We start from the raw sequence: 22,528 nt of genomic DNA, 5'->3' as shown, positions 1-22,528 counted from the left end.
AGGGAAAAATCAGAGTCTCCTGTGCGGCTCTCCGAGCTGACCCCACACTTTCATGACATGAACATTGCTTCAACAGACACAAGGAAACACACTTGCTTGGGTCACTCACAGGAACCAATGAGGAGCAAAACTAGTTTCCCAAAGCACAGATTAAAAGGAAATAACTTACCCAGCCAACAGGGTGAGGAAGAAGCAGGCATACTTCAGTTTGTGATCAGCTAAGGTTCTATTGGATTTTGCATTTCTGCTAAACAATACAGGGCCAAGTGACTTTAGGTTATTGGTTGAATAGATGGTTAGATATCTAAGGGGTGAACTTTGGGAAAGTCGCCTAACCTCACCCACTCTCAGAGTTGGAAGAGATGTAATTTTTTTTTTGAGGCAATTGGGGTTAAGTGACTTGCCCATGGTCGCATAGCTAGTAAGTGTCAAGTGTTTGGTCTGAGGCTGGATTTGAACTCAGGTCCTCCTGACTCCAGGGCCAGTGCCCCATGGAAGAGACGTTAGAGAACATCTTCAATCTATTCCTCACCAAGAATCTACCCTATGACATCCTCAACAAACGTCCTTCAGACTCTGACTGAAAACCTCAGCTGTGTGTTGGAGTAGTGCCCAGTACCTCCAGAGGCAGCACATTCCACCCGGGGATAACTATTTTTTAAAATGTTTTTCCTTTATACCAAGCCTAAATTTGGCCTTTGTTGGTCTCCACCTATCTATGTCCTCTGGGCCCAAGTAGAATAAGTCCGAGTATGACATGATTTCAAGGGTGTTCCCAATCCTGATGACCTGCCCCTAGACACATTATAGTTTATCAAAATCCTTCCAAGTATATGCTACCCAGATAGAACACAATATTCCAGACATCCACATCTTTTCCAACTAGGGTAGAGTATAGTGAGGATTATTACTTCCTTTGGCATTGTTCAGTCATTTCAGTTGTCTGATTCTTCATGACCCCATTTAGGGTTTTCTTGGCAAAGATACTGGAGCAGTTTGCCATTTCCTTCTCCAGCTTATTTTACAGATGAGGAAACGGAGGGAAATGGGATTAAATGACTTGTCCAGAGAAACAGCTACTAAGCATCTGAGGCTGGATTTGAATTCACAAGAATGAGTCTTCTGACTCCAGGCCCAGTGCTTTAGCTGCTACAATACCTAGCTGCCTGAATCACCTCTTTAACTGCCATATTGAATAGCTGATGGAAACTGAGCTTACAATCTGCTGAAATTTCCAGGCCTTTTTCCGATGAGGTGATATCTAGACACATGAGAGTGATTTTTCGGGAACCAGATCTAGGACTTTCCATTTATAGTTATTAGGCTTCGTCTTACTGGATTTGGCACAACATTCTACACAGTCAAGACCTTTGTGGATCCCAAGTCTTTAATAGAATTGTTGGGCTACGCTTCCCCAATTTTCTCTCTTGGGTGCTTTTCAGCTTACTAATATTATTCCAGAAATGTGTGCTCTCCTTTCATCTGCTTTCATCCAATAATGTGGAAGTGCTATCTTCTGTTTCTGATATTACAGCCAATTGATGACACCAAAAAAACCTCTCATAACAGGTTAGGCTTCTGCTATATTTGGCTTCACTTGGTGAAATATGATGCATATCGTCTATACCACAGGTACATCAGACTACCCAGCACCAGGTCCGTTTGACTCTAGCCCTCGATATCAAGGGGAAAATAGAATGTACCTATGGAATACTGTGGAATAATCATTAGAATTGAAATCAAGTTGGATCCCACCTCTGACACTTACTTTCTATGTGATCATGGACAATTGACTTCCCCTCTCTGATTTTCAGCTTCTCCATCTGTCAAATGGGGATAAGAAAATCTGATCCATCAACCTCACAGTGTTGTTGCAAGGGGACTGCTTTGTGAATCTTAAAGGGCCAGACAGGCTTGAATTATGATTAGGAAGAGAGCATGGAAAGGGCTGTAGATTTGGAGTTAGGACGTGGATTTGAATCCTAACTTTGATATGTGTGGCCTTGGACAATTTAATTTCCCTCTTAGAGACTCGTCTGTATTTATGTATGTATGTATTTAGTTAGTTAGTTAGTTAGCTTTTGCTGAGGCAATCAGGGTTAAGTCACTTGCCCAGGATCACACAGCTAGTAAATGTCAAGTGTCTGAGGTCAAATTTGAACTCAGATCCTCCCGACTCTAAGGCCTGAGCTCTATCCATTGCACCACCTAACTGCCCTGAGACTCGTCTTTAAAATGAGTGCATTAGATGCATTATAAATTCATGTTGTCCCTCCTGCAGCAAGGCAATCCTTTCATTCCTCTCAAATTGATTTCCTATCTCCCTCCTCACTGAAAAGATTCTGAATTTTTATTGCCTCACCCAGCCCTACCCTCTCCACTCCCATTTTCACCTGAGGACCCCACCTTTTACTTCACTATAGAAATGAGTCCATATGTTATAAGCTCCCTCTCCTCTCCTCACTTTCATCTCAACCCCACCCTCGTATCATCTGCCACCTTTTCTTCCTTTCCCCAACTCTCAAATGATATGAGAGTCTTTCTCCTTGCCAAAGTCAACCCTCTACTATCCCTCGATCCCACTCCTTCTGGTCTTCTCTAATGGATTGCAATCCAATCATTTCTCTCTAATCTTCAATTTCCCCTTATCTACCGGATCCTCTTCTATAGCCTTCAAAATTCCCAAGTGCCCCCTTTGTTTAAGAAATCTTCACTAGATATCACTATCCCTTCAAACAGTCTCTCCTCCCCTCTTTCTTAACCTGGAAAAGTTTCCCACACTCTTTGGCTCCATTTCCTCTCCCTTCTTTTCCTCCCTAAGACTTTGGGATCTCCCATCTGGCCTTAGGCCTCAACCGAACCAGCTTATTTCCAAGTTACTAAGGGTCTCTTACTTGACCAATTTGGTGGTCTTCTCTCTGGCTTTTCCCTACTTGGCTTCACCTTCCCGGATATTATCTGTTCTCTGGGATTTGTGACCCCTCTGTTCCGGTTCTCCTCTCAACTGCCTGACCACACTTTATCTCCTTTGTGGGCTCATCAGCCATATCATTCTTCTTAAATGTGAATTCTTTCTTCTGCCCCTCACTCTCTCCTCCTCAGTTCCCATGGGTTTAATTAAGCCAGCTAGATGAAGCAGCAAGGTACCCTGAGGGAGGGAGAAGAGGCAGCATATGTCAGGTAAGTCAAACCACCTACTGTCCTGATCCCCATTTCCCCTTAGATCCTGATGGAGTCAGTCCAGGTCCCTGGCATGAGCCATGACCATCTGCTTGGCCACCACACCCTGTGGATCATGGGACCTTCCCATCTGACTTGCAGCTAAGATGTCCCATATGGGTCATCTCCCCTATTAGAAGAAGAGCTTTTTGAGAGCAGTGGCTGGCTTTTCTGTTTGTATTCTCAGCATTTAGCATAGTATTAGTTCACAGTAATCGCTTAATTAATATTTCATTCATTCATTCATTCATTCATTCACTTACTCTCATCTCTATCTGGATGACTACCAATTCTAGATATCCAATTCAGTCTCTCCCCAAAACCTCAGGTCCTCATCACCCACAAACCACTTGTTAGGGATTTCAAACTGAATGTCCCCGAGACATCTCAGAACCAACAGATTGAAACTGAACTGATTTTCTGTTGTCTAAACTCTCCTCTTCCACACTTCCCTATTTACATGGAAGGCACCAACATTCCCCTCATCTCTAGGTTCATAATCTTGGTGTTGTGCTTAGCTTATCACTCCCACTTACCTGCACATCCAATCAGCTGCCCATTTTTACCACAACATCTCTCCAATCAGACCTCTCCTCTCTACTTAAGCTGCTACTTTTCACCTAGAATATTGCAATAACCTCCTCATGGTATCCCTGCCTGAAGTCTCTCACCACATCAGTCCATCCCATACACTGAAGCCAGAGGGATTTTCCTTCAGCACAGATCTGACCCTTACTTGATAACCTTCTATGGCTCCCTGTCATCTCTAGAATTAAATGTAAAACTCCCCTGCTTAACATTTAAATCTCCTCACTACCTGGTTCCTTAAGGCAGTTAGGTGTTGAAATGAATAGAGCTGGGCTGGAGTCAGGAAGACCTCAGTTCAAATACAGCCTCAGACACTTTTTAGCTGTGTGACCCTGGGCAAGTCACTTAACCTCTGTCCAGACTTAACCTGTCCAATTTCCTCAACTATAAAATGGGGATAATAACAGCACCTGTCTCACAGGATTGCTATAAGCATCAAATGGAATCAATCTGTAAAGCATTTATCCCAGTGCCTGGCACATAGTAGGTGCTTAATATTTGTTCCTTTCCACTTCCTACCTTTCCTTTTTTTTTTTTTTTACATTATCTCACCCTGTGTAGTCGAAGCAAAATTGACTTTTTCTTTGTTCCTCACACAGGACACTCCATTTCTAGTCTCTGTGTCTTTGCACTGGTTGCCCTTCCTGCCTGGATTTCCCTCCGTATTCACCTCCACCTACTATATTGCCTCCCTTCCATCAAGATACAACTCAGGCCCCCTCCACCTATTACATGCTGCTCCCTCCCTCCCTTGTATTTCAGTATTTGTATATTTATTCTGTATATATTTATGTACAAGAGACTGTAAGAATATAAGTAAGCCTCTTGAAAGGGAGGCTTACCTCGTTTGGATAGAGATACACCAAAATTCTTGGCACATGCCTCCATCTTTAGTTTCCTCACCAGTAAAAATCAAATGAGTTCATATGCGTAAATTGATTGGAAAACCTTTCAGCGCTATTGAACGAATGACCCTGGGCTCCTTTATAGCACTAAATCTGTGATCCTCATTAATCGAACACATTTACAGAGTTAGATATTTTCTAATAGCGAAGAGGGTTGGGGGCTGGGGTGTACAATTTCTTTCCTGGTTGTTTTGTCGTTACAAGTACACAGCAAACGTGTTTCCCGCACGCTTGTCCCTGCAGAGACTGCCTGGTGGTTTCTTCTGGTCTGTTTCGATTGTCAACAGAACACAGAACATAGGATAATTGTCTGTTATGTTTTCCTTTGGTTCCTGTGGTCACAAGCAACGTAAGTGCGCACCACATAAGAGCCAGCCTTGGCTGGGCCAGGCGCAGTCGGCCTCCAGACACCACCCCCATCTCCCGGTTCTGTAAATTGGCTGGTTTCTGATGCTTTGCTGAATCAACAATTCTGCCCTCAGGGAAGTGAGCCTAGCTTTGCCCACATCTTCCTCTCTCAGTATTCCTTTCCAGCCTTCATTTGACTGGCCCCTTCAGGTCTCCTCCCTTCTGGATCCCGCCACCCTGAGAAGCCTATAAGGTTTGTTTTCTTACTCTAGATTAGCTGACTTTTCTCCCTCTTGAACTGACCGACCCAAAGTAGTCTTGATGAAAGCAGCTCACATTTCTAGAGCACTTGAAGATTTATGGTTAAGTTAATATTTATAGGCAGTCTAGACAGTGTTTATTAATGTTAAGTGAGGCATAAGACAGGGAAATGTGCTTGCCAAAGGGGTCACCACCATCCCATTAAAGGTCCAAGGAGAAGAGGGATTCCCCACTGATGATGCTCCTGTTTGTGCATGGTTCTGTGTGGCTCAGACCCTTTGCTGAGTTGTTTAAATTGTGTCTGACTCTTCATGACCCCGTTTGAGATTTTCTTGGCAAAGATAATGGGGTAGTTTGCCATTTCCTTCTCCAGCTCATTTTATAGATGAGGAAACTGAGGCAAACAGGGTGAAGTGACTTGCCCAGGGTCATACAGCTAGTAAGTGTCTGAGGCCAGATTTGAATGCAGGAAGAGTCTTCCTGACTCCTGTACTGGCAGTTTATCCACTGGGCCACCTACCTGTCCTAGCATATAACATTATGTTATAGTAAATGTGGTACAGTGCCTGGAGTCAGAGGACCTGGGTTCAAATTGTGGCTTTTGTCACTTACTTGCTGTATGACTCTGAACAAATAATTTAACCTCTCTCAGCCTCAGTTTCCTCATCTGTAAAATGAGAGGTTTGGGACTGATAGTTTCTAAGGTCCTTTCCACTCCAGCACTATGATTCCATAATCATAGATCCATGATTAACACCAAAGAAACAAGTCTAACAAATTACACATTAAATAATTACATGTGAAATACTTATTGTCCAGACTCTGACACATGTCTAGCCCAGCAGCACAGAGCTGTGGGACAGGCACTGATAGACGATAATAAGGGGGGTCAAGAATAAAATGAAAGGGAGAAAGTAGGAAGGACACAGTCCCTTTAATGAAGCTACACTATCTCTCAAGGTAAATGCTCCTTTTTTCATGTTATATATTTTTTTTCTTGAATAGATTCTGGTTAACTATAGAATCTAGTTGAAAGGGTAGAAAGTGGAGTGAATGACAGGACACTGGACTAGAAAAGCCAGGAAAGCATGAAGGGAATAGAAGGTGATATTAGGATGAAGAAAAGGTTCAGAAAGGGAGACGCACAGGAAATGTGAAGGAGGTGATGTTCACTTAGAGAAGTTTCAGAATTCTGGAACATGAGAAACTTTAGCACTTATGAGTGATGGTGAGAGGAAAAGCATGGCCATCCCTTGTGTGACTACAGTGGAGTCAAGGGAATTAAGGACATTGAGGGACCGATGATTGAAAGTATATGAGGGGAAATCAACAAAAATAGTGAAGTCCCCAACTCTAAAGGCAGGGATTGAGGCAGAGAACAAGAACAAGGCAAGGACTAAAGTCACTGGAGAGAGAAGGAAGAATGACCTGGGGATCATTAGATAACTATCACTTGATTTTATATTAAAAGAAGTGCAGAGTACAAAATGAGAGAGAGACATAGACAGACAGAGACAGAGAGACAGCAACAGAGAGACCGAGAGAGACAGAGTGAGACTGAGAGGGGGGAGGAGAGAAAGATGTTAGATAAAGATTGATGACACATAGATATAAATGTGTATTATATATGTATATGTATATGCATATACATATACATATACATATGACATGCACGTATATATGTATATGTATATCACACCATACTCAACTTGGGTCAGACCACTTCTGGAATCTTATGCTCAGTTGTGGGTACCATGTTTTAGGAGTGGGGTCATAAACATCTAGAGGAGGTCCAAAGCAGTCAATGAAGAGAGGAAGGGCACTTGAAATCTTGACATATTCAGTAGGATCAATTAAAGGGACTGGTCTATTTTGAGCTTTGAGAAGAGGATAATCATAGTAGAGATCACAGTCATCTTCAAATATTTGAAGGACTGTCTTGTGGACAAGGAATTAAATGTTTTCCTCTTCTCCCAGAACTGCCAAAATTGGACCAATGACTGTGACAAAGTGGCTGTGTTAGAAGAGACCTCGGTGGCCAACTACCTTTCTGACCTGTACCTGAAGAGAGTCCCCTCAATAACATCCATAGCCAGTGTTCATCTGGCCTTTTTCAGTGATACAGTACCCACAACCTCCTAAGACAGAGGTGTCAAACACAGTTTTCAGGCTGTATGAGATGCAGCCAAAGCAGATTAAAATGTAATTGGGAAATCTTTAACAAAATGAATAATAATACAATATGACACAGGGCTAAAATGTGGCTTTCTAAGTCACTATGTGCCTGCGGAGATCCATAATTAGTGCCCCCTTGTTTCTCTATCTGAATTTGACCCCAGTGGCCCAAGGTAGCCCCTCCCATGTGGATAGAGTTCTAAGGCTTAGAAAGTTCTTCCTTATCTCAAGCTAAAATGAGCTTCTTAACAACTTCTCATTCTAATTCAGGTTTTCATTGCATACAAAGAAAATCTTTCTCACAATTATGATAGTCAAAAAATAAATTAGGATAGAATCGACTATCTTGAAAGATAATGAGCTCTCTATCATTTCAAGGTCTCAAGTGAAGTCCAGACTTATGGGGTAGGGGTTAGAGAGCTTTCCTACTCTGAGCAGAGGATTGGACTCAATGACCTCTAAGCTCCTTCCAGCTCTGGGAGTCCTTGATTCTCTGAATGAAGTAAGTAAGAACTAATATTCAAGGCAAAGCCATTTCTAAATAGTGAGGATTTTTTTTCTTCCCGTTTTCCATGAAGTATTTGCTGCCCCTTAGCTATAACCCTCATAGGCAACCTCGTTAAATAATCACACACCTAAGGCCGGTGGATTGCCTCATTTCCCCCAATAGCTTCAGGTGACTTATTACAGCATGATGTCACCCACTAAGCTGCCCCAATGTTATTCCTTCTAAGCATTAATTAGAGGACAAGTTGATCAAAATCATTATTGAAACACAGAATAGTAAGGGAGAACGGGAATGGTGCGAGTTGTTAAATGTGCCAAAAGAGAGAAAGGAACTTTTTAAAGTCATAGTAACAAATGGGAAACGAAAACGCTAACTCTTTACGTGATAGGCAGAAGGAGAGAATTTGGAGGACGACGGGAATCAGACAGCAGACACGACACAGGTTATCTGAAGGCGATTTTAGAACAGAAAGCCCAAGGAACACAGAGGGGCTGCCTCTAGTTCTGATGCACGCTCTTTTATGCATTTAACCATTATCATTTTAAACATTAGAGGGACTTGTGTTTGCTAAGCACACGCCCTCTACAACCTGGAGACCAGGGAAGAAGGACATGGGAGAAAAAGCGAGGTAGTGTTTCTTTGCAGACCCATGGAATTTACTTTCTACAGTCCAAGGAGCAAGCACACTAGGTATGTGAACAGCTCAGAGAACCGTGGCCCGTCAATCAAGTGGGCAGGACAGCCTGCACCCGGGGCAACCGCCGCCAAAGAAACGGAATGGAAGCCCTAAGAATGTAACGCGGCTATTTTTTTCTCTCCTAATTTTGTCCCTGAGCTCACATCGTCGGCAACCTAGATGGTTTTAATTACCAATTTAAAAAGCATTAAGTAATATGGTTTTTACACAAATAGGGACATTGAACAACGCTCGTGCGTGGCTAATTGCAGAGCTACGACCAGGCTTCACAGCAAGGGAGCGATGTGGAGCGGATAGCGCTCCCGGCCTGGGCTCTTGTCTGGTCGGCATGATGAAATGGCAAGTCCTCGGTAAATGACGACCAGAGCCGGCAACCAGAAAAGGAGAGCTGCTCTAAACATGGCCTTTGAGCCAGTGGAGAAAAAGGTCCTCTTTGGTTCTTGGCTCCCTCCACGGACACCTCCCAGCACCCAAAGCTGCTTTCAGCATTAGTAGATACAAATCCTTCCCGGAACCTTCATTTCTTGTGGGAGAGTGGGATCCCTGTCTTCCATGTTCTTTTCCTCACCCGCCTTCACTGCAACACGGGAGAGTGAGAACAGCAGTTAACAAGAGTAAAATGTGGTGTTCAGTGGCCAAAGTATCAGAGACCCAGCACTGGAAAGTCCACGGGCATAAAAGTCATTACAAGATGGGGTGAGGAAGGACCATTCCTAACCCCTTGATCCTGACAGTCACGTCAGTCACCTGGAGGGGTTTGGCCAAAATCAATTAGTAAACATTTATTAAGCACCTACTATGTGCTGGGCCTTTCCTAAGTGCTGAGAATATGGTCCTTGACCTCAAGGAGTTTACAATCAAATAGAATTAATCGGCTAGAAGCTGATGTGTGTGTGTGTGTGTGTGTGTGTGTGTGTGTTTTGTGTGTGTGTGTGTGTGTGTGTGTGTTTTGTGTGTGTGTGTGTGTGTGTGTGTGTGTGTGTGTGTGTACTTTTTTTAAAGATGTAGCACCCTGTCTCCCTGCTGCTGGTGTAGGGCAGGGAGATGATCAAAGTCCACTCAGGGTTTCTAAAATGCCAAATCCTCTCAGGGCTGGGTCATTACATGGACAGAGGCAGCCAGGAAATGTGGCATCCCCAAAAGGCCCAATTATTAAGTTACACTGTCCTTGGAGACCCCATAGGTTTCTAGGGAAGTTCTGGGTATGTGACTCCTACAACATCACCTATAGGTCAATTTGTCCTCACTCCATAATCTAACCCCCTCATTTTACAGAAGAGGCCAGTGAGACGTATAGGAGGGAAGACACTTGACCAGGATTTATAAGATCATATTTTTATAAATTACCTGGGACATCAGAGGCCATGAAAACTGAAGGCCCAGGAAGTGAAATGACTAACCCAAGGTCACACAGGTGACAAATATCAGAGGTGGAATTTGAACCCACATCCTCTGTACCAGAGCTATTTTCTACTAGGCCATTTAGTGTGGCCAGCTGATTAAATTCAATCCCAAATGCTTCTGTGTCCTGAATTGTTAAAAACAAAGGAAGGCCCCTGCTCAGAACAAATATTTAAAACCTGGTTTGCCCTGGGCACCTCCTTTTGATCTTGCAGGAGCTCTGGGCTGGGCTGGGAGGCCCTGCTGACTCCAGCAGCGCATCCGCATCCGCAGGCTCCACTCAGCTCTGCTAGCTAGAGAGTAAACTGTCCTACTTCCTATTCATGCTGAAAGATCATACATAAGCTTTTGTGGTTTCCCTGCCCTGTGTGTCTGTACTTGGGTTTCTGGATTTGTCAGCAGGGGCTGTGCCAACAACGTCTCTCTTGCAGTCTCACTCAGTTCTGATTTTCTTAAGAAAACTGGAATCACAGACTCATTCAAGTTGGATGGGAAGAGACCAGGCTTCTCCACTCTACTCGGTGGCCCTGAGGTCTAGGTCTGGACCATCCAAGATAGAAGACTATAGTGAAATGAGCCCGAGGTTAAGAAGCAGAGCACCTGAGTGTGCATCCTCACTCTGCAATTTGACCCATGGGCTCTTGGCCACATCACAGCAGCTTTAGGTCTCATTTTCTCATTTGTAAAATGAGGAAATTGGACCAGACAGGCTTGGAGGTCCCTCCCAGCTCTAATATGCTATGTTACTTGGTCCACTACTGAGATCTAGGTTTCCTAGATACTCTAGAGTCTATGATCCATTTTTAAATGCTGAGGACACAGGCTTACTAGATCCTGTGATCAGTGGTTTTGTTTTAAAATAAAAGTTCACAGCTCAGATCAGCTTTGAGGACCCTTATCCCAACTCCCATTCTCACATGTAAGTCTGGAGCAAGGCTACATTCCCCACTCAGAGTTCTAGGTTTACCTCTGAGGAGATGGGTGTGAGTCTATAATACCGTTAGCGCAAGCCCCCACTGGTGTTTTGTCTCCAGGATCATCAGTGAAGAAGAGTTTTTGCAAGCCAGCCTTAAGTATTTTGTATAGAGGGGTATTTAGTAAGCTGATACAATCAACGCATTTGGTGTAACCCCACCACCATGGTCACACAAAATGTCTGTGATACGCTATCCACAACATATTAGGGAATCCAGGGAAAAGGGCTCAAGCTTGTGGAACAGATGTGGCAAAAGAATAACTCATGGTCCATGTTTGCTGGAAGTCTTTTGCAATTCCTGGGACGGGCAAGAGGTTCCTCTTAGGTATGGTGTAACATCTATTCTGGGATCCTCCATGAATCTACATGAAATCTGTCGTTGGTTCTGAAGCTCCTATCAGCCGATTTGTGGGTGCCGCTAGAACACCTGAGATAAGAAGGTAAATCCAACATTCTCCATATGTTTCAAAACTCACACAGTCCTCCCTTGGCTAAAAGAGGCAGGGGGCAGGGAAGGAGAACTAAGCCAAGGCTGATGCTGAGGCCTCTTCTTCCTAAAGTGATTCCTCCTCAAGGGTTGGCTGGGATGTTCCTTTCTGGCTTCCCAGATGCTGGATCCTGATTCAGTACCAAGGATGGCAGGATGAAATCCTTCAGCAAATTGGAATTGACATCTTGTCTGGCAAGCAACTAGGTGGTGCAGTGGATAAAGTGGCCAGCCTGGAGTCAGGAAGACTCATCTTTGTGAGTTCAAATCTGGCCTCAGACACTAAACATGTAACACTGGGCAAGTCACATCACCCTGTTTGCCTCAGTTTCCTCATCAGTAAAATGAGTGGAGAAGGAAATGACAAACTACTTCAGTGGTTTCTGCCAAGAAAACCCCAAATGGGGTCACGAAGAGTCAGACGTGTCTGAAAAATGGTAGAACAATAAATCCCATTTGGCATCATTTCACTTCATCCAATAGCTTTCAAAGACTTTTCACACTGTGAATCAAAAGCTTATGCTTGAGATGACCAATTCTTTAAGCGGGGGTGGGGGCTACTTTGATTGAGCATTCCACACCTGTGTTTTATTGATCCATTTTGTCTCCATATCATGGTCATTTCAACCACTTCCCTTTCAGATTGAACCATTGCTTGTGATAAAGGAAACATCAGATACAGCGACCACCGGTGATAACGCACACACCACTCTGTCTAAGCAGTTCCCCACTGGTCTGATTTGAGTGGGGAGGTGTGCTTTCTCATCTGTTCCTCAGGCCTTCCACTGGTTTTCCAAATCAGAGTCAGCCTCCTTTGAGGGATCCTTTAATTGACCCTGTAGTCCTCGTTACATATACTGTGTTTTTGGAGCTTCATCAGTTCATTCCAACCTTCCTGAGTTTCTTCATATTCTTCACAGTTGCCATGTCTCACTACACAATACCTGATGATATTCCTATAACAAGCCTTTTTCATTCACTTCCTAAAGCAATGACCACTCACTTTGTTTCCAGTTCTTTGCTACCAGAGAGTGTTGCTATTAATATTTTGGTACATATTGGACTTTCATTTCTGTATTTGACTTCCTCAGTGGAGCATTTGGTAAGCAGTGAGATCACTGGGCAAAGGATACGGAATATTTAGTTACTCTTCTTGCATAATTCCAAACTGAAACCTGGAATGGCTGAATCTTTTCAAGCTCCACCAGCAATGCATTCATGGCTCTGTCTTCTCTCAGTCCCTCCAATCGTGACTGCTCCATTTTTTCCCTTTTGTTAGAGTTACTCTTCCAACCAAGGTCTTCTCTATGTTTAACCAAACTTTCTCTTACTGCAATAAATATTCATTTCCTTATGCCTAAGGGGGTGAACGTTAAATGACTTCCTCTTAAAAACTGTGTGTTTACTATAAAACAAAGATTGTGCCATGTAGCAAAAAGAAGAAAGGACTTAGAGTCATAAGACAAGCTATGGAACTCAATCTCTTTCAGCCTCAGTTTCTTGAACTACAAAATGGGCATAAATATTAATTTTGCTCCTTTGTTGATTTTACTACTGTGACCCTAAAGTGCTGCATGGGTAAGAGCAATGATTATTAATCTAAACCATCCCAACTTCCTTACTCTTTTTTCCCCTTGTAAGACCAGTTTTCTATCATTTAATTCTTTTTATAGGTATACCTCTTTTAGATGGTAGAGACTAAAAATAAACACAGTTCTGATAACTATAGCTTTCTGATTCCTCATATTGTCGTCCTTCTGTTAGTACATTCCAGTATCTAAAAATAAAATGGACTGCCTTTTGAAGTAGTGAGTTTCCTGTGCTGTAAATACTTCAGCAGAGAATGGATCATCTCCTGGCTGGGATGTCAGCAGGGTGCACTGGAATCCTGGAGCTGGGGTCAGGAGATGGAGATTCAGGTTCCTGTTCTATTATTTATTCTGTGGATGACTGTGGGGAAACCACTTTAGTTATGTGAGTTTCAATTGTCCCCTCTGGAAAGAGGCCAAGTACTCAGAAGTCAGTGGGAAGGTCACCGGATTTGGAGTTAGCAAGACCTGGGTTCAAAGACCAGCTCTAATGGTAATCAGGTATGTGGCTCTGGACAAGTGAGTTCTAGGAAGCTTACTTTTCCAGTCACTCAAGAAGAGATAATTACATGTGCATTACCTACCGCACTAGTGTTTGTGATCAAACATTTTGTCAATCTTAAAACAAAATATCAGTGTGAATTATTTTCATTAGCTATCGCACATATTAGGAGACCCAAGGGAAAGTCCTCAGCCCACAACACAGATCTATGAAGGATGGTCAAGAGGACATGAACAAGAGAAGGATGAAGAGGCAAAGATGGGTCAAGATCTCAGCCACTGGTGGGAGTATCCACATTGGTTTTGCCATCAATGCACTGATATAGATAAGTGTACCATGTAAGGATATTGTCACACAAATGAGTTGTAAGCCAGAGAACACTGTGTATTTGATTGGCTATTACTATATGTCATGGAGGATATTGATCCTTTGGATAGAGGTGGTTAGACTAGTTGACTGAAAAAAACCTTTACAATTCTGTTTTAAGTCTAGGGATTCACCCATACCTCAGTTGATCACAGGAAATCCAGTTCTCTATATGGGATCAACCAAGCGAAAGCTTCATTTGGAAGGAGTACCTTGATCACTAAAGATAGATGATACAGCATGGGAAATGTCTAATGATAAGCTGAGGGAATCAGTCACACACCTCTGGGCCAACATATAACCCAGTAAGCCATTTTGAAATTGTGCCTTCTAGTACTAGTCCAGAAAAGTAGTGAAGGCAACTTGACAGGGAGTTGCCCATTGGTGGGAGGTTGGGGTAGAGGTAGTGTCAATTTCTCTTCTTCTTCCTCCTCATTGACTAAGTGATAACTCTGTGAATTTCAAAAGGTCAGAAGATCTGGAGCTCCCATCAGAGCTGGGAGTAGTGACTCTGGAGCAGCAGTGGCTGATGGTGTCATAGGCACCGGGAGCCCAGAGACATACCGTGTTCAAGACTCCATGAGGGCACCAACCCTCAGATCACACCATGAGCCACCCCTCGGGGCAACTTCCTGAGGACTCCATGAAATGAGAAAAGGACTTCAGATAAGCAGCAGCTGTGAGTTTGCCCTTCAGTCCCACGTTCTCTCTGAGTTGGAGACCACTCTTCCCAGATACCTTATGAGTAAAAGATCACAGTGTGCCCTTGACTGGGCAGCATGTTTCTGTATCAACTGTTGCCCATCTGGGCCTATAAGGCAATAGTTTAATAACATTCTCTGTGTAAGATTAAGGGTGTGCCTTGTCTTTTGTTTTTAAGAATTATACATTTTACAGAGACATTATAAATAGATTTGTATATTGTAGAGTCAAAGAATACCTTGATCTTCCTGGGCTGGGGATTTAGACTTCAATTTGCATGTTCATTTATGAACTAAGAATCCCCCTCTAATTTTCATTTCATAGTTCCTATTAAAGTACGGAATCTTATCCTGAGGATGACAGACCCTTTTCAAGGGGTCCATGAACTTGAATGAGAAAAAAAACAATTACATCTATATTTTCATCACCCTCTCACTGAAATGTAGTATTTCTTTCAATTTTTCAAAAGCATGACTTTGTCCATAGGTAAAGTCATTGGATAGAGCCCTGGACTATAGTCAGGAGGCCTACACTAAAATCTGACCTCAGACATTCACTAGTTGTGTGACCTTGAGCAAGTTACTTAAACTGCCTGCCTCAGTTTGCTCATCTATAAAATGGGGATAATAATAGCACCTCCTTTCCAGGCTTGTTGTAAGAATCAAATGAGATAATATTTGTAAAGTGCTTTGCACACTTTAAAGCCCCCCAAAAAGCTAAGCATTATTATCACCAACTACCAGCCTGCCAAAGGGTCATGTGACACACGAAAAATTGAAAAGTCCCTGCTCTAGAGCACAACTGTGTGGTTACTTTGTGGGTTCATCTTTCCTGGAGTGCTAAGAGCAAGGCCAAAGTTTCCAAGAGTCTGAGGACCCCAGTCAATTTAAGGGAGTGGAAGTGGAAGTTGAGGGAGTTGCCCTGGGCCAGAAGCTCCCCCGCTCCCAACAAACACTTTCAGTACATTTGTTCATAGGAGTTGGAAAGTTCCTAGAAGGCCCAGGTTGCCCTCATGGAGCTCCTATTCTAACTGGGTTACAAAGCACCAACACAGATAACCATGATACCCATGATTACATGATAAATGCATTAGAGTGAACTATAGTCCTATGTTCCAGGGACCTTAAAAGTCATCTCCCTTGATTGAATGTAACCTTTAATGAATCTATTAGCAGTGTTACTGAGAGGTGATGATAGAAACGAAACAGAAAACACTTTAAGTGAGCTATATGTGGCGTTAAGGTCACTGTACTTGGAGTCAGGAAGACCAGGATTGAAATCATGTCTCAGGCACTAGCTGTGTGACCATAGACAACTCACTTAACCTTTCTGTGCCTCAGTTTATACATCTGTAAAATGAAAGGGTTGAGCCCTCTGGCCTGTAAGGACTCTTTTGTCTCTAAATCTATGCCCCTCTGGCACAAACTAGGGAGGGCCAAGCTTCCTCAGTGGCAGCTAAAAGAATATGAGGGGTGGGTCTAGAGCCAGAGAGGGAGTTAACAGCAATCTAGTCCAGGCACCTCAATTTTCATGTTTAGGAACTGAGTGGGGCACAGAGAGTTCACAAAGCAGAAGGACAAGATTCGAACCCAAGTCCAGTTCTAGAAGAAAATAATTATGGTTTAGCTTACAACCCTGTCCACTCCCTGCTAAAAACAACTAGTGAGAAAGTGAAAAAAAAAAAAAACAAACTAAAAATATTCTATCTACTCGTTATTTTCTCTGTTAGTATCAAATAACCAGGTCCCTGGATGCAACTGGCCATGATTGAACTGACCAGATGTTTTGTATAGACATTGTCCGTGTGTCCCTGCCTATTGACGCAAATGCTAGCAGGGAAAGACTCCAAGGACCCATTAAAGGCCAGGGAGATTAGATTACATTTCGGCTTCCCCCTGATCTCAGAGGTCTGACACTCGATCACAGAAGGAAGTCAAATTGCTCTGTCAGGATTGGCCCTGGCTGGGGACCTGCCAGCAATAACCCACTTACATGTCACCTCTCCCATGGCCTCCTCCCTTTGCCACCAAGGTCTCCCATCCCCTCTCCAGGTGATCTGGTTCAGCCCCTTGTTTCACCGTCTCTTAGGCACAAGGCGCTTGCTAAGTAAGCGGAGGTCTGTGTTTGCTGATATCTCATCAGACTGCACACAGGTGAGGGCCAAGTGTCTGCTCTTCTCCACCTTATATCTGCTCCAGTCCCAAAGCCAGTGCTCCACCCACAGCAGGCTTACTGGGGTCATTCTGTCCAGTTCAATTTAATATAACAGACACAGATGAAGCATCCACTGTGTGTCGTGGTTGTTGTTGAATTGTTCAGTCATGTCTGACTCTCCGTGACCTGATTTGGGGTTTTCTTGGCCGAGATGCTGGAGTGGTTTGCCATTTCCTTCCCAGATCATTTGACAGATGAGGAAAATGAAGCAAACAGGTTAACTGACTTGCCCAGGGTCACACAGCTAGGAAGTATCTGAGGCTGGATTTGAACTCAGGTCTTCCTGACTTTGAGCAGCTAGGTGGCTCAATCAGGTATGAAGTCAGGAAGACCTGAGTTCAAATCCAGCCTTAGACCCTTATTAGCTATATGATCATGGGCAAGTTGTTTAACCTTGCTTGCCTCATTTTCCTCATCTGTCAAATGAGCTGGAGAAGGAAATGACAAACCATTCCAGTATCTTTGCCAACAAAACCCCAAATGGGGTCACAGAGAGTCAGATATGACTGAAAACTACTCAACTATAGCAACTCAACTTGCAAAGCATTTGTCAGTGTTTACCAGGTACCAGGTTCCAAACTAGATTCTAGGTATACAATAATGAAGGCTTAATAGTCCCTGCAACCTAACAGCTTACATTCTAACCATCAATGGATCATCATTAGTTAAATGTCTACTCTGTGCCAGCACTATAAAACGGGCAGGAGAGGCAAAGCCAAGCATGAGATGAGTCCTATCTCCCACAGAGCTGACATTCTATGGAGGTGGGAGGCAAGGGTGGGGTGATGGGGGTAGACAACATGGAGGTCTACACAAGCCAAATACAAAAGAAATACAAGGTAATTTTTAGGGGGAGAGGCACTATTCTTTACTGAGAGGGTGCCAATATTGTTGAATTGAATCATCCATCTATCTATTTGTCTATCTATGTATCTATCTATCTATGTATCTATCTGTGTATCTATCTATCTATCTATCTATCTATCTATCTATCTATCTATCTATCTATCTATCTATCTATCATCTATCTACTCACTGTTCCCCCCCGCCCCCAAGAAAACAATCCCACCTCCAAACTAAAGACACATGGCATGCTGGACTGGGAGTCAGAAGTTATGGCTTCCGAGACTTACTCACTGTATACTACCAAAGAAGTCACTGCCTTCTCTGAGCCTGTTTCCTCATTTACGAAATGAAGGTGTGTTAGATGAGCCCTCCTCCAGGGTTCCTTCAGCTCCCCAGTCTACAGACATCTCTGCCACTTCAGATTTCCCTGTTCTCTTTCCCTCTCTCTCCATCAGGGGGTGACAGATGCCTTGTTCCTTCTCTCCTGTGAAGTGTAATTGAAGGATACTTTCCTGTTACAAGTTAAACCTCCGGAGAGCTGCACCTCCACGCCTGGTTTCACTTTCCTGATCTAATCCCTACATAACTGGGTGTTTTTTTTTAAGTCATCCTTAGTGACCTGGGTTGATTCCCACCTTGGGGGCACTTCTCATTGGCTGCTACATGCCGGCGTCTTCTCTGGCATCTCCCCCCGCTCCCCTTGATGTCTGTCTTGTGGATTGGCCCAGAGCCCTTCTCAGAGGCCAATCCCTATAGCCAAAGGGCACTAGCTAGCTCTCCAGGGCTCCTTCATCAGTAAGACTCCCCTCCCCCCACCCTCCTCCCCTGGGGTCTTAACCACTAAACTAGTTGAAATCAAGAGAAAGAACAGAGACTCAGACAACCTTTCAGTACCTCTGGATGGCATAGAAAGAAAAAGAAAGGGAAAAAAAGAGCCACACATGAACATTTTCATTAGAGATGTGTAAATAAAATGAGATGAGAAAGGGAATTCCCCTGGCCAAAGCTGGAGAAAGAGGGAAGTTATGATAAGGAAAAGGAACATCTGGTTAAAAATAACAGCTCCCTCCTCCTTCCCTCCCTCCCCTGAACCTGGCTGTGCCAGGAATTAACCCTTCCTTGCCTATCTTCATCATGTGGGATGGGCAGAAACACACTTCTGTAGCCTAGGTCTGTCACACATCCAGGATGAGGCTGGGACCTGCTCACAGTGGCACTGATGATGATGATAAGAAGTATGAAAATAATAAGGGTCTTTCATACTCTTCCAAACCACATTATCTGTCTAAGATGTTGCTAATAAATATTTGTTGCATTGAATTTTATATATATATATATATATATATATATATATACATATATACACATACATATATATATACACATACATATATATACACATACATATATATATATATACATATATATGTATGATGTATAACATAAATGTAAAATTCTCTATATTTTTAAGACCCCCCCAAACCCCCAACAATCAGACAAACAAGCCTGATATTTTCATCCACTGAGCTGTCAGCCTTTGGTTTTTAGAAGGCTAGGCGTGGTATATGACAGCAGAATCGAGAGGGAAAAGGAGGAAAAGAAATCAGGAGTCTCCAGGGCTACCGAATTTCCTCTGCTCCCCAGAGAGGGCCACAGCAGCATGGTTGTTTACTACTATTGTTACACTTGGGAGCTCTGGGCCTCCCCAAAGAGAAGGATTGTAGAAGCCTAGTGGGAGGGAGAAATAAGAAATCTAGTCTCTCTGCCCTGAGCCCCAGGCTTGGGATAAAGACCTCAGGCTTCCCTTCCTTGTGTTTTATCCTTTTGTTTTTAGGTTCTTTTGGCCTCTTCCTCTTTCCTGGTCAGGAAGAAGGTGAGAGGAAATGCTGGGCTCAAGCCAATTGGTAGAGCTGGGCCTTGCTTGGGCTCCATCCTTGTCTGTCTCTCCAGGGCTTCAGACTGTGGCTGCTTGTCCTGGGCTCAGAGCATGCTCAGGGCTGGGGGCTGGGAATTCCACCCTGTCCAGTGCCACCATCCCGGGTTAGACAAAGCTGGCTGGCGGGCATGGGCCACACTCTGCCCTTTGGCTCTTTGCGGCGGTTCCAGGAAGCTAAGCAAGCCTGCTATGGGCATCACTCAGAAGTCTGGGCCTCCAACAACGTGGCATGTTCCAGGGGGCGGCTCCTGTGTAGACACAGAGCCAACATACACTTCAAGCCACTGGCGGGCCAGCTCCCACTGAGATTACAGAGATCAGCCTGGGAGAACATTGTGAGCCAGCCGCCTCAGCGGGCCCCACCTCTGCATGTACTTCCCTCCCAGGGCACGTCCCAGGCATGCTGGGCTCTGGGAGAGAGGACAAGGAGGAGGAGGAAGGGGAGAAAGGGAACAAGGGCTCTATTAGTGGTAATGAGCGTGTGGGGGGGGAGGGGGCAGGGCTCCAGGCATCGACAAGCTCTGAAATCAGGACTTAGGAGCCCATTGTCCTCAGAGAAGGAGGCACCTGGGCACAAAGGCCTTCAGCCCTCTCCCTTCCAGAAAGCACCTTCTCATTCTTCAGACCCCAGGCAAAGTAAAGTGCAATGGGTCTGAGTCAGCTAGGTCTAATGACTAGGGAAAAAAAACCTGCTAGAAAATCCAAACCCTGTAATTGTGAGAGTTGGAATAAGTCTTGGGCCATAAGAATAACAACATTAACAATAGGAACATTTAGATAGTGCTTCCAGGTTAGCAAAATGCTTTATACAAACATACATGCATACACACACATATGTATATGTGTGTACATATATGTGTACACACATATATGTATGTGTATATATGTATATATGTGTGTATGTATATATGTATATGTATATGTATATATGTATGTGTGTATGTATATATGTATGTGTGTGTATACATATATATGTGTGTGTGTGTATACACACACACACACACACACATATAGATGAAATTACCCTATATGGGATTTTCTTGGCAAAAGTACTGGGGTGGTTGTATGTTATCCCATCTGATCCCCTCAACAACTGTGGAAGGTAAGTCCTATTATTAACCCCATTTTACAGATGAGGAAATTGCAGCTGAAATAGCAAAGTGACTTGCCCAGGTCACACAGCCAGTAAATGTCTCTAAGGTAGGATTTACACTTCAGTCTTCCTGATCCCAAGCTGAGCACTCTATCATATTGGTGCAAAAAGGTATCTTAGAATGGGAGCTGGGAGGGAGTTTAGAAGTCAACAAGTATTTTTTAAGCACCTACTATGTGTCAGGCTAAGTGCACCTTGCTAAGAATTCACAGAAAGGCAAAACAAACCCAACCTTCTTCTCAAGCTCACAGTCTAAAGGGGGTGAAAGCATGCAATCAGCTATGTACAAATAAGATATGTTGTTTAGTCATTTTTCAATCATGTCCTATTCTTTGTGAACCCGTTTAGGGTTTTCTTGGCAAAGATACTAGAGTAGTTTGCCATTTCCTTCTCCAGCTCATTTGTAGATGAGGAAACTGAGGCAGACAGAGTAAAATGACTTGATCAGGGTCACCCAGCTAGTAAATTGTCTGTGGCTGGATTTGAACTTAGGGAGAGGAGTTTTCCTGACTCAAGTCCTACAGCTCTATGCACTGTGGCGCCACCTAGCTGCCCTAACAAATAAGATTTCAATAGACAAGATAAAAATTAGATAGACAAGACTTTGGGGGAAGGCATTACAATTAAGTAGGCTGAGGAGAAGGTGACTTCTGCTAAGACTCAAAGGAGGCAGAGATGAGGAGGGGGAGCAGTCCAGGCATGGGGGCCAGCCAGGGAAAGCGCCGGAGCCGAGTGAAAGGATCCTGTTGGAGGAACAGCCAGGAGTCACTGACCAGCGTCACTGGATGCCAGAGCACTGGGGGAGCAGGGTAGTGGGGTAAGGAGTAAGACTAGAAAGGTAGGGAATGCCCATATTACGAAAGGCTTTAAAAGCCAAAGAGAGGATTTTTATATTTGGCCCCAGAGCCACAGTAGTGGCATGTGACAGTTTATAAGGTCATATCTGGCCTCGGACACTGAATAGCCGTGTGACCCTGGGCAAGTCACTTGAACCTGTTTGCCTCAGTTTCCTCATCTGTAAAATGACCTGGAAAAGGAAATGGCCAACCGCTCCAGGATCTTGACCAAGAAAATCCCAAATGGGGTCATGGAGAGTTGGACACGACTGAAATGAGTCAACAATGACCTGGTCAGACCTGCCCACTAGGAACATCAACCTGGCAGCCAAGTGGAGGAGAGACTGGATTGGGGAGAGTATTGAGGCAGGAAGATTAACCAAGAGGCCATCACCATAGTCCAGGCTTGATGAGCTCAGGGCAAGGCTGGGATAGAGACTGTCAGAGCCAGGACCATACTCAAAGAAGGGGGCAGCCAGGTGGTATAGTGAATAGAGAACCAGCTTTGGAGTCAGGAGAACCTGAGTTCAAATCCGGCCTCATATACATAACACGTACTAGCAGTGACCATGGGCAAGTCATTTAACCCCATTGCCTAGCCAAAAAAGAAAACAAATGCAGAGAAGGCAGTGGCAGAGTGGAGGGGACAGCCTATGTGAAGATTTCAATCAGGTGCACATCGAGTGCCTCTTCTGTGATTGAAATGGCCTAGGCACCGAAGTGAGGAATGCTGGGAAGGGCTGGTCATTAATCTCTGACATTTATCCATTACTTTATACTCTCTAAATCCCCTTTCATATGTCATTGCATGTGATTACC

General features: G+C 43.9%; 1 protein-coding gene and 1 long non-coding RNA gene across 5 annotated transcripts in view; one reads left to right on the top strand and one right to left on the bottom strand.

The window, feature by feature from the left end:
• The window catches only part of FGGY (FGGY carbohydrate kinase domain containing), a 544,879-nt gene that overhangs the window by 151,589 nt on the left and 370,762 nt on the right, over positions 1 to 22,528 (bottom strand). The gene's annotated exons all lie outside the window — the stretch shown is intronic.
• On the top strand, positions 5,125 to 14,875 carry LOC110212939 (uncharacterized). The gene is made up of 4 exons (XR_002325809.2): positions 5,125 to 5,313; positions 7,299 to 7,445; positions 14,144 to 14,327; positions 14,491 to 14,875. It is a non-coding gene; the product is annotated as an uncharacterized LOC110212939 (long non-coding RNA).

Source organism: Phascolarctos cinereus, unplaced genomic scaffold (genome assembly GCF_003287225.1).
Source record: "Phascolarctos cinereus isolate Bilbo 61053 unplaced genomic scaffold, phaCin_HiC Scaffold_5;HRSCAF=322, whole genome shotgun sequence".
NCBI lineage: Eukaryota > Metazoa > Chordata > Mammalia > Diprotodontia > Phascolarctidae > Phascolarctos > Phascolarctos cinereus.
This window is presented reverse-complemented; position numbering and strand designations above follow the sequence as displayed.